At 36.2% G+C, this 12,203-nt stretch overlaps 1 pseudogene; it reads right to left on the minus strand.

The window, feature by feature from the left end:
- Nucleotides 1-12,203, minus strand: part of LOC105037352 (uncharacterized) — a 45,553-nt pseudogene that overhangs the window by 21,925 nt on the left and 11,425 nt on the right.

Genomic DNA, 12,203 nt, shown 5'->3' on the forward strand with positions numbered 1-12,203 from the left:
GAGTTCTCCATGACCTCCGTCAAGCCGAAACTCACGATAGAAGACTAAATCATACGATAACTGTACCTAGAGTTCGTATTTTATTCTACTGGGTCGCTATTACATACTGCTAGGTGTCACTGGTGGATTGTGAGACTCATCGGGTGTCATCTTGATGATCGATGGCCTTGAATGTTAGAATTGAAAATATTTCAATCCATCGAAGGAGTTTCAATGATATTGTGATAGAGATATAATATATCTCATTATCAGATAGAATGGAACTATGGGGTCACACATTAAGGAATTTAATCTCGAATTTTCAATTGGGCTTATAAAGTTTCAATTGGGTTAAGATTTATTTGAAACTCTATTAGGTTTATGAAAATCATGCTAGCATATGGTTAAATCTAATTTTCTCAAAATTTAATTTGATCAAGTCCATAGCCTTGAACCTAACTAAATTCATTTGAGTTTAATTGGTTCTTAATTATAAGTCCAAAAAAATTTAATTAAGTCAATTAGTTGGCATAATTATCCTAACATTATCTCTTCCATATCTCCTAATTATCTCTAAGTATGCATGTAGAATAGATGAAAGAATGGGTGGCATAATTTTTTTTTAAAAATTATTGAGTGCCATATCCTAGAGGGCCCACCTCCTCTTATGTGTCATGACATAAAGGAAAAGGATGGGGTCCATGCCCCATCTCTTATGATTGGAGATCCCTTTATGGGGCTCAAGAGTTGCATCCCAACCACCTGTGTATTCCATGGATGGCTATTGTATGTGCTTAAAAGGGCTAATTAATTACCTTTTATATCTGATTTTATTTGGTATAAATCATATTTAAAAGGTAGAGATTCTTATGAGATAAGGATCTACCTTTGTAAGATGACAGGATTCCTAATATGTGTCAGAGCTTATGTCTATTTAAAAGGAGGTCTCTAGGATTTTTCAGTATTGATTTTTCATCAAGAAAGCCTTCCCTCTCTCCATCTCCACACCTCCTCTCTCTCATATTCTTCTTTTCTATGCTCAAAGTTGGGTGTTCTCTCTTCACACACCTAGAAGGAGTTCTGATGATTTAGAGATCAAGGATGAGGAAAGAAGGCTGCAGATCAAGGAGTTGATCTCTCAGTTAAGATCAAAAGAGTTAATCAGAGTCCTCAAGATAAGATTCTTCTTGAGAAAAGAATCTTCTATGAGAAGAAAAGTTCGAGATTGATCCCGTGGATACCTGTAGAGGCCAGACACGTGTGCGGCTCCATCTTCTACGAATCTGAGATCATCTAAAGCGGTGAATTTCTATCTGCACAAAGGTAATGAGATATGATCTCATATTTTTCTTAAATTTAGATTAATTATATGTGTTTTCTTCTGGATTTGGGTAGGTTTAGATCTAGTATCTTGCATGTGGGGTTAAAGGGTTTAACCCGATTTATTTTTCGCTGCATGTTTTTAAAATTTTAAATTCTACATATATTGCCTATCCTATTTTCTATCACCTCTGAGACCCAATGCATGGAGTACCTGATCCCTCTCACCTTAGCAGGGTAGGAGAAGAGCCCCTTGGGTCTATAACTGCACTTCCTCCTGAAATATTGGCTCAGTTGTGATCCTTTGATCCTGAGATCCAACCAAGTCTCAGGTATTGAGATCACCTTTGATTCCTTACGTCTTGCAAACTCCCTTATGTAGTCACCTCGTCATCGATGATGGTCATGTAGTAATTGTACCTAAAGAAAGGTAGCTCTCCCCTATCAGCATCATGCATCCTTATAGTTTGGAGTGAAGAGCACCATATATTCTCATCACTCAAGCCGCAGTGGTTAAGGACACGGTTGTGGGATCGGATCTCCGGTATCGATGTGAAACTTCCAGGAAGGAGGACTTCTTGGTGAGGATGTCTAGAAGCCTTGAAGGTTCCAATTGAGTCTTGTTGAGGTCATGAAGCTTGCTTCCCGTGGAAGGGGAATAGGAGACATCTCTTAGTCCCATCCTTGAGTAGAGATCAGTCTTATCACCTTCCTCAATGAGACTGTGAGAGTATTGTGGGTACTTGGCATGGACATACTGTTGGAAATTGTGTCTTAAAATCAATTATGTGATGATTGAGTTATTCTTGTATATGAATTATTGATTATTGAATAATAGTATTCTGATATTTTTTCATCATAAGTGACATCTTCCTTGAATCTTGTACTGTGATGAAGTCTCTAGAACTATGCTAGTGTACGATAAAAAAAAATTTATCGTATAGTTTTAAATAAGTTCCAACAAATAATACGTCATTACGGGAAGATGATGTTTATTGAGTGAAAGTCGTTATGTGCCATATGGGTTGGTTGTCCTCTTAACCAAGGAGTGTGTGTTACTGGTATGGCATACAGGTGAGATGTAAGGGTACATCGTCACTGAACAAGTGACTCATCTACTGAGCATTCTGCTGCTAAGAGCTGCTCGCAAAACACATGGTATAAATTCTTCAGATCTAAGATCACCATAGTGACTTGCAAGTAACTCACTGTGCTTTGATGCCGAACTACCTGAATTTTTAATGCATGACGGAAGACTATGGGTACAGTCAAGTACTTGCGAAGTCTGTGTGTGGATTAAGATGGGATTGACCCCTCTAGATTATTGGAGTTGATATATCGCTATATTTCAATTTAGTAAAGCCTAGCCAGAATAATCCATAAGATGGATTGAAAGGTTGAAATATAATGTGAATGAAGTAATCTGGTTGACAGTTAACCTGAGACAATCCTAGAGCATCCAGAGTCAAAAGATGAATTATACGGTAACAATGAGTATGGATTCTGAAATATTTTTTTATGATAATTCACCTATCTGGATGTCAAAAATATTGCTAGATGGTATCTTGATTAGTGCAGAAATTGATTCCTGTGCTACCGGCTTAGTGTTTGAACCTATGGAGTCACGCACACAAGTTAAACAAAGTAGGAAGGAATTGACCTATATTTATACATCCAATCTGAAGTACTTGACTTGATTGAATATATAAGCTAACTTAATTGAGAATTATGGGTCAAACGGGATTGAAGAGTTGACTATGTCTAGCTAGCACTACACATAAATTCAGGTTCAATCTCAATGATGAACAATTTCTATCTATGATTCATGAAAATATAAAAGATTGGATTTAAGTATTAATTAATTTTAAATTAGATTTGAATTAATTAGATTTAAATAGGTCTAAAATTTAAGTTAGACTTGATACAAAAAGTCCTAAAGAGTTTAGGATTGACAGCCTTTCGAAATTATTTCGAACCGACTTCAAATCGGATTCGAATCGGATCTATTTTGGATGAGATATGAGTATTCGTACTTACACTGAAAATATCCACTCATGAAGTATGATCAAAAATTAGTTTGATGCTTATTTGGGAGTTCCAAGTGGGTGTGGGAGTGGGTGCAAAGTGGATGTCATAAGTGATGGCAATTATATCTCATGTAGGAGTCCTTTCATGAGTATTGGATCAATTCAAATCAGATTTGAATAAAAAATCTCCTCTCATTGAGTCATGAGAATATCTATAAATACAGAGGGTCTCTACCTATGGATGAGAGAAGAGAATAGAATAGCAAATAAATCAAATTGAGAGAAGAGAAAAAGAGAGAGAGACAAGCGTGTGAAGAGAGAGGTCCTCCATCTTCTACATCTCTTCTTTGTTGCCGCCTCCTCTCCTTGGGCTTGGATCCTTCTTGGGCATCCCACCTGCTGGTGTGAGGTGTCACACTATCACATCTCATCCCTCGATTAATTGAGTTGCGAAGCCAATTGGATTGGAGTTCATCCTGCTTTCCTGCGGTGTCTGACGTGGATGTGAAGTAGAGGGTCTGATATTCAGGCCTCCATGAAAGTTTATATCAGATAATTTGGATTTGATCTCTGGTTTCACTATGATTCAGTAAAATTTGATCCTTAAACAAGTAGAACATTAAAAAAATTTTAGATGCAATCTGGGCATTCTGGAGGAAAACTATTTCTTCCTTTAACTAGTATCAGAGCAGGCCTGAAATATATACATGTAAAATAAAATTTTTTATGATCATTTGTATGAGATATAATTAAAATTTTTTATATAATATTAAATCTCATTTAAATATATTTATATAAATTTTTGATCTGATTTTGATTGGATTAGAGGTGCCTAATCAATGGTTGATTGAGGTTGTTATAAATCTGTTATAACAGAATTCTACTGTTGCTAAATTTTTGATGACAAATAATATAAATTAAAATTTATTTTAAATTATTTTAATAAAATTTTAATTTTATTATTTTTTTATGAAGTGAGAATTATTTTAGATTTAAATTAGATCATTTCAATGGATATTTAGATCTGAATTCTATCATAATCCAGCACTGTGCGAAAATAGATTTTATCAAAAATTAATTTCTTATGCATTCATATTTATATTTAATTATTTTTTTATTTGATATAAATCTAAAATTAATATTTTATAATCAGTATAAAATAATTTTAGATTTGATATGATGTATACGATACATCAAATCTAATTGGATTAGATGAAGAACATAATTGATGAGATCAAAGATCTGTTCAAGATATAAAATATTTTATCAATAATTGCATATTGATGTAATTATATATGAAATTAGATTTTAGATCTTAGTAGCCTAGTATTCAGATTGATGAGATCACCAGACCATCCGATCATAAGAGATTGAAGAGATTAATCTTTTTTTACCTATTCGATGGGTTCTCTTATGATGTGTAGGGTGTCGTTGTGATCCAGTTTCATAAAAAAAAAGTGAAAGATTTTATGTATTATTTTGATCATAAATATATTTAGATTAGATCTAAAATATTTATGATTCATTATAATAGGATAAAATTTAGATATAAAATTATTTTAGATCTGAATTACATGTTACATATGATGTAATTGGTATTGATCTAAAATTATCATGATACATGAGATTATGAATGAAGTTTAGATCATACCTATGTATGTTTAATTATTAAATATATTATAAAAATTTATTTTCATGTGTTGAAATATATGGTATGCTTCAGTTAAATCTTGTAGAATAGTTCTACAAACTGAAAACACATTTCACACACTTAATTTTGAATTAAATTTGAATGATCTAGAATTGAGAATTGAAGATCATTAAGAACCACATAATATGATGAGCAAAGGGTTAGTATGAATCAGGTCCTTTTAATGGATTAGATCTAGAGTTAGGAACACATATGGATCAAGTAGAGAAATTAATTAAATCTAATCAAGTGTTGAATTAGATTAGGTCAGTATTTCTCTAAACCAATCTCAATAGTTGAAGTTTGATCAAGTCCATGTGTTTACCCTAATAAATGATCATGATCATGGCTCCGTGGTTGAGTCCGAATCTTCTGGTGTACCAATCGAAACTAATTAATCAGTTAGTATCTAAGATAAGTTTAGCAATTCGATCAAGTAATTTTTAATTAGGAGCTATTCACCTAGATGCATCTATAGTGAGTTAAGGTAGATCCCTCGCTATCTCACTTATCTAGTCAATATGGTAGATTATGTTTTGATTAGGTCACTAGTCGATTCGTGCAGACCCATGCCATTAAGGTGAATCAGTGTGACTGATTTAGATGTCTTTAGATCAGCTTGTGTTTAATCCTTTACATGACTTGATGAAGTCAGTGGAAGGATTTGCAGCTTGCAGGTCGACTTCTTCTTTTATTCTTAGATCAATAAAATCAAATCTTCTAAATTATTAAGTCCATAAAGTGATAAAGTTATGAGATAACTTGATCATTGCCTCCTATTAAGGTGTGTGATAATGAGTCCAATATTTCAAACAGGCATTGGAGGTGCCACACGCCTGGTGTCTATTATGTATTAGAATTATCATTCATCATATGACCATCATGATGTACCTTCAGATCAATGCTCAAATTGGCCGAGCCACACTCGGATCTGAACATCCATTTGTTGGATGCACTTGATGTGTCATGTTAATGGTTGGACCTAACTAGGATTTTCAGTGGAGGTGCCACACGCCTGCTGAAGGAAAGTTGGGGCAAAACCAATGCTAGAAGTTGTTTGAAGAAATAATTGGTTATGAACCTATCCATGAATGCACTAAGGTTGGTCGAGCCACACTCAGACCCGAATGCAGTCCGTGTGGATTTTAGTACCCGCTAAGAAATTAATGTAATTTTCGAGTTGGAGGTAGAGGCTACCAATTCGCAAAAAATAATGGGAGGACCTTTAGACTAAATCCATATCTTCGGATTAAAAAAAATAATTCATATACTAATAGGTAATATTTTTTTTTAGTTATGGCCAACACACTATCCCTCCGTTCACTGTTGGACAGCGACAAGCTCACCGACCCAACTTCGATAGCTGGTATCGAAAGTTGAAGACGTACTGGAGTATGAGAGGATTTTGTATGTCCTTACGGATGAAGCACCTGAAGAACTGCAGCTAATGCTTCTCGTGCTGTGAGAGACACTTACACGAAGTTGCTCAATGATCGTATGACTGTGCGTTGCATGATGAGGACAGCTATGAACGATGAACTTAGTCGTAAGTTCGAGGATGCGCAGCCTAAGGAGATGATTCAAATTTGAATGAGTCCTTTGGCACCCCTGAAGATGCGGAGAGACATAAAACCTCCTGCACAGTGTTCAATGCCGTATGTGAGAGGGAGCTTCAGTCACCGATCATGTATTATACATGATTGAGTAGATTGAACGCCTTAGCAAACTTGGCTTTTCGTTGCACGAACAGTTAGGTAAGGATGCTATCCTCAATTCGCTATCGAAATCCTACCTACCCTTTCTCAGTCATTATAAAATGATGAAGCCTACAGTAAACTACCATGATTTGTTATGATTATTACAGACTTTTGAGAAGGATCACCAGCTCCAAAAGGAGCCAATGAATTTAGTAGGAGGTTCATCTACAGGGTGTCGATCCTCTAAGAGAGGAAAGAAGAAAAAGGTGCAAAAATTTCATGCTGTCATCCCAAGCAGAGCAAACCATCAAAAGTTGACAAGTATCAGACAGAGTGCTTCTTCTGTAAGAAGCTGGGTTATTAAAAAAAATTATCCTGCTTATATAGCCATCCTTGACCCAAACAGGCCTAAGAACAAGAGAAAGAGGCAAGTGGTTGCTTCACAAAGTACTTATATGATAACACCTTGTAATTTCTTTGTTTGTGATACTACTACCTGGGTATTGGATACCAGAAGTCCTTTTAATATATGCAATTCATTGCAGAAACTGCAGGTAAGTAAAAAATTTTGAAAGGGTGAGCGGTTCCTTAATGTTGGAGATGGAAGCCTTGTTCCAGTTCTGACCTTGAAAACTTTGTAGCTTATCTTCAAGTCCAATAGTATCATATTAGATGATTGTCATTATTGTCCCTCCTTTACGATGAATGTCATCTCTATAGGTTTTTTGGCCAATCTTGATTACAAGTTTATAATAAAGGATGATTTTTGTGATCTCATTATAAATGATACTACAATTATGCATGGACAATTAAAACATGGCATATACATAATATCACGGCCTGTTAGTATAATGTACACACCTAGTAAACACCCCAAAATAGATAATGTCAGGGGATCCTACCTTTGACATTGTAGGCTTGATCAAGTGAACAAGAATAGGATTGACAGGTTGATCAAGGAATGTATTCTTGAGATAGATGATTGTGAATCATTGCCTACCTGTGAATCTTATCTACTTGGTAAGATGACTAAGTCACCTTTTAAAGAAAAAGATAAAAGAGCCAGTGATGTCCTAGGTCTAATACATACTGATGTATATGGGTCTATGAACATAAGTGCCAGAGGAGGATACTATTACTTCATTACATTTACAGACGACCTATCGAAGTATGGATATGTCTATCTTATGAAGCATAAGTCAGAATTATTTGAAATGTTCAAATGATTCTGTGCTGAAGTAGAGAAACAAACTAGAAAGAGTATTAAGATCCTTCGATCAGATCGAGGAGGTGAATACCTCACCAGTGAATTTCTGACATATCTGGAAAAGAATGAGATTCTCTCACAATGGATCCCTCCTGGAACACCACAATATAATGGTGTGTCCGAGAGGAGGAATCGAACCTTGTTAGACATGGTTCGATCCATGATGGACTTTTTCAGTCGCCAATATTCTTTTGGAGATATGCTCTAGAGACTGCCTACTATATTTTGAATAAAGTGCCCAGCAAGTCTGTCGATAAAACTCCATATGAGATATGGACTAGGCGTAAATCGGTGCTCTCACATCTTAGGATCTGGGGGTGTCCAGCTTATGTCAAATATTTAAAGACAGATAAGCTTGGACCAAAGTTTGATAGATGCTTGCTCGTAGGGTACCCAAAGGAAACTAAAGGATACTACTTTTACCTCGCTGCAGAACAAAAGGTGTTTGTCAGCAGTCGGACAGTCTTTTTGAAAAAGAAGTTTCTTGGTGAAGGATCTAATGCCTGTAAAATTGAACTTGATGAAGTTCATGAGGTGAAAAAATTGACACATACAGAATTAGGTTCGATTGGTGAATCGAATCCAAAGCCAGTAGAGGCACCATTAAAGAGATCTGGTAGAGTACTGCAACAGCCGAACAGATACTATAGTTTTTTGGTCTGGGACGGTGATCCTATTGAACTTGATAAGAATGATGAGATCCGATCACCTATATAGAGGCCATGCAAAAGCCCGACTCTAAAAAATGGCTTGAGGCCATGAAGTCCGAGATGGAGTCCATGGAGATCAATAGTGTCTGGACACTAGTTGATCCGCCCGAAGGGATAAAATCCATAGGATGTAAATGAATTTTCAAGAGAAAAAGAGGAGCAGACAGAAAGATAGAGACCTATAAAGTCCGTCTAGTTGCTAAGGATTACCATCAGCGTTATAATATTGATTATGACGAGACATTCTCTCTTGTGGCAATGCTCAAGTTCATCCAGATTATGCTTACTGTCGCTGCATACTTAGATTATGAGATCTAACAGATGGATGTCAAAACCATTTTTCTTAATGGAGACCTGGAAGAAGAAGTGTATATGATACAACCTGAAGGGTTCATATCCACAGACGAGTCGAAAGTGTGCAAGCTGAAAAGGTCAATTTATATACTTAAGCAAGCATTGAGGAGTTGGAACATACGTTTTGATAAAATGATCAAATATATGACTTCATTAGGAACGGAGAAGAGCCTTGCATCTACAAATGGGCTTCCGATTCTGTGGTCATTTTTCTTGTACTGTATGTGGATGACATATTGTTACTAGGAAATGACATTCCGACTTTGTAGAGTGTGAAGCTATGGTTATCATCACAGTTTTCTATGAAGGACTTGAGAGAAGCATCCTACATCCTAGGGATGAAGATCTATAGGGATAGATCTAGAAGGTTGCTTGGATTGTCCCAATCCACGTACATTGACACCTTGTTGAAGCGGTTCAACATGGATAATTTTAAAAAAGACTATTTTCTGATAGGCCATGGAATTACTCTCTTCAAGAAGGATTGTCTGACAACTCCTGAGGAGAGAGAGTGCATGAGTAGAATATCATATGCTTCGACAGTGGGATCTATCATATATGCTAGGACATATACGAGGTCGGATGTGGCCTATTCACTAGGGGTAGTGAGTAGGTACCAGTCAGATCCGGATGAGAAGTATTGAAAGATTGCAAAAGCAATTCTTAAGTATTTGAGAAATACTAAAGATCAATGGCTTATTTATGGAGACTCTGATCTGAAACTTGTGGGATATACTGATTTTAGTTTTCAGTAAGATTGTGATGACAGTAGAAGCATGTCGGGCTACGTATTTACCTTGAATGGAGGAGCTGTTTGCTGAAAAAGTTTCAAGCAACATATTGTGGCCGATTCTGTTTGTGAAGCAGAATACATCACTGCATCAGATACTGTAAAAGAGGTGGTATGGTTGCAAAATTTATTATCAAGCGGAGTTGTACCTTCCATTGATGGTCCTGTCTTGCTGTATTGTGACAGCTCCAGTGCCATAGCTCAGGCGAAAGAACCTAAGTCGCACCATCGCATTAAACATATCTGCACCGCTATCACCTAGTGTGAGAGATATTAAACCAAGATGATGTCGAGCTTCAGAAGATCGACGAAAAGGAGAACCTAGCCGACCCCTTCACTAAAGCTCTCGAGATAAAGAGTTCGATGACTTCAAATAGAAGATGGGTATAAGATACTGCCCTGATTGACTTTAGTCCAAGTGAAAGTTGTTGGGAATTGTATCCTAAAATCAATTGTGTGACGATTGAGTTCATCCTTGTATATGAATTATTGATTATTGAATAATAGTTATTTTGATATTTTTTCATCACAAAGTGACATCTTCCTTGAACTCTTGTACTGTGATGAAGTCCCTAGAACTATGCTAGTATATGATAAAGAGAGGATTTATCGTATAGTTCTTAAATAAGTTCGTGACAAATGATACGTCATTATGGGATGATGACGTTTATCGAGTGAAGGTCATTGTGTACCATATAGATTGGTTATCCTCTTAACCAAAGAGTGTGGTGACATTAGTATGGCATACAGGTGAGATGTAAGGGTACATCATCACTGAATAAGTGACTCACCTGCTGAGCGTTCTGCTGTCAAGAGCTGCTCGCGAAACACATGGGTATAAATATTCTTCAAACCTGAGATCACCATAGTGACTTGCAAGCAACTCACTGTGCTTTGGTGCCGAACTATCTGAATTTTAATGCAGTGACGGAAGGCTACTGGGTAAAGTCAAGTACTTGTGAAGTTGTGTGTGGATCAAGATGGGATTGACCTATCTGGATTATTGGAGTTGATGTATCACTATATTTTAATTTAGTAAAGCCTTGATCAGGGTAATCCATGAGATAAATTTGAAAGGTTGAAATATAATGTAGATGAAGCAATTTTGGGTTAACAGTTAACCTGAGACCATCCTAGAGCATCCAGAGTCAAAAGGATGAATTATGCGGTAACCATGAGTATGAGTTCTGAAATATTCCTTTGCGATAATTGACCTATCTGGATGTTGGAAATCATTACTAGATGTATCTCGATTAGTGTAGGAATTAATTTCTGTGCTACCGACTTAGTGTTTGAACCTATGAAATCACGCACACAAGTCAGATAAAGTAGAAAGTAATTGACCTATATTTAGATGTCCAATTTAGAAGTACTTGACTTGATTGAACATATAAGCTAACTTAATTGAGAATTGAGTTATGGGTCAAACGAAATTGAAGAATTGACTATGTCTAGCTAGCACTACACATGAGGTTCAAATTCAATCTCGGGGATGAACAATTTCTATCTATGATCCATAGAATATATGAAAGATTGAATTTAAGTACTAATTAATTTTATATTAGATCTGAATTAATTAACTTAAATAGATCCAAAATCTAAGTTAGACTTGGTACAAAAAGTTCTAAAGAGTTTATGATTGACAGCCTTTCGAAATTATTTCGAACCAGCTTCGAATCGGATCTGTTTTGGATGAGATATAAGTATTCCTACTTGCACTGGAAATATCCACTCATGAAGTATGACCAAAATTAGTTTGGTGCTTATTTGGGACGTCCCAAGTGGGTGTGGGATGGGTGCAAAGTGGATGTCATAAGTGATGGCAATTATATCTCATGTAGGAGTCCTTTCATAAGTATTGGACCAATTCAAATCAATTTGAATAAAGAGTCCTCTTCTCATTGGGTCATGAAAATCATCTATAAATAGAGAGGTCTCTACCTATAGATGAGAGAAGAGAATAGAATAGCAAATAAATCAAATTGAGAGAAGAGAAAAAGAGAGAGAGACAGACGTGTGAAGAGAGAGATCCTCTATCTTCTATATCTCTCCCTTTGTTGCCGCCTTCTCTCCTTGGGCGTGGATCCTTCTGGGTATCCCACCTGCTGGTGTGAGGTGTCACACCATCACATCTCATCCCTCGATTAATTGAGTTGTGAAGTCAATTGGATTGGAGTTATCCTGCTTTCCTGCGGCATCTGACGTGCATGCAAAGTAGAGAGTCTGCATATCCAGACCTCCGTGAAGGTTTATATCAGATAATTTGATATTTGATCTCTGGTTCCATTGTGATTCAGGTAAGAATTTGATCCTCAAATAAGTAGAACATTAGAAAAATTTTTAGATGCAACCTGGGCATTCTGGAGAAA

The sequence above is a fragment of the Elaeis guineensis genome, chromosome 1, assembly GCF_000442705.2.
Source record: "Elaeis guineensis isolate ETL-2024a chromosome 1, EG11, whole genome shotgun sequence".
NCBI classification, from domain to species: Eukaryota; Viridiplantae; Streptophyta; class Magnoliopsida; order Arecales; family Arecaceae; genus Elaeis; species Elaeis guineensis.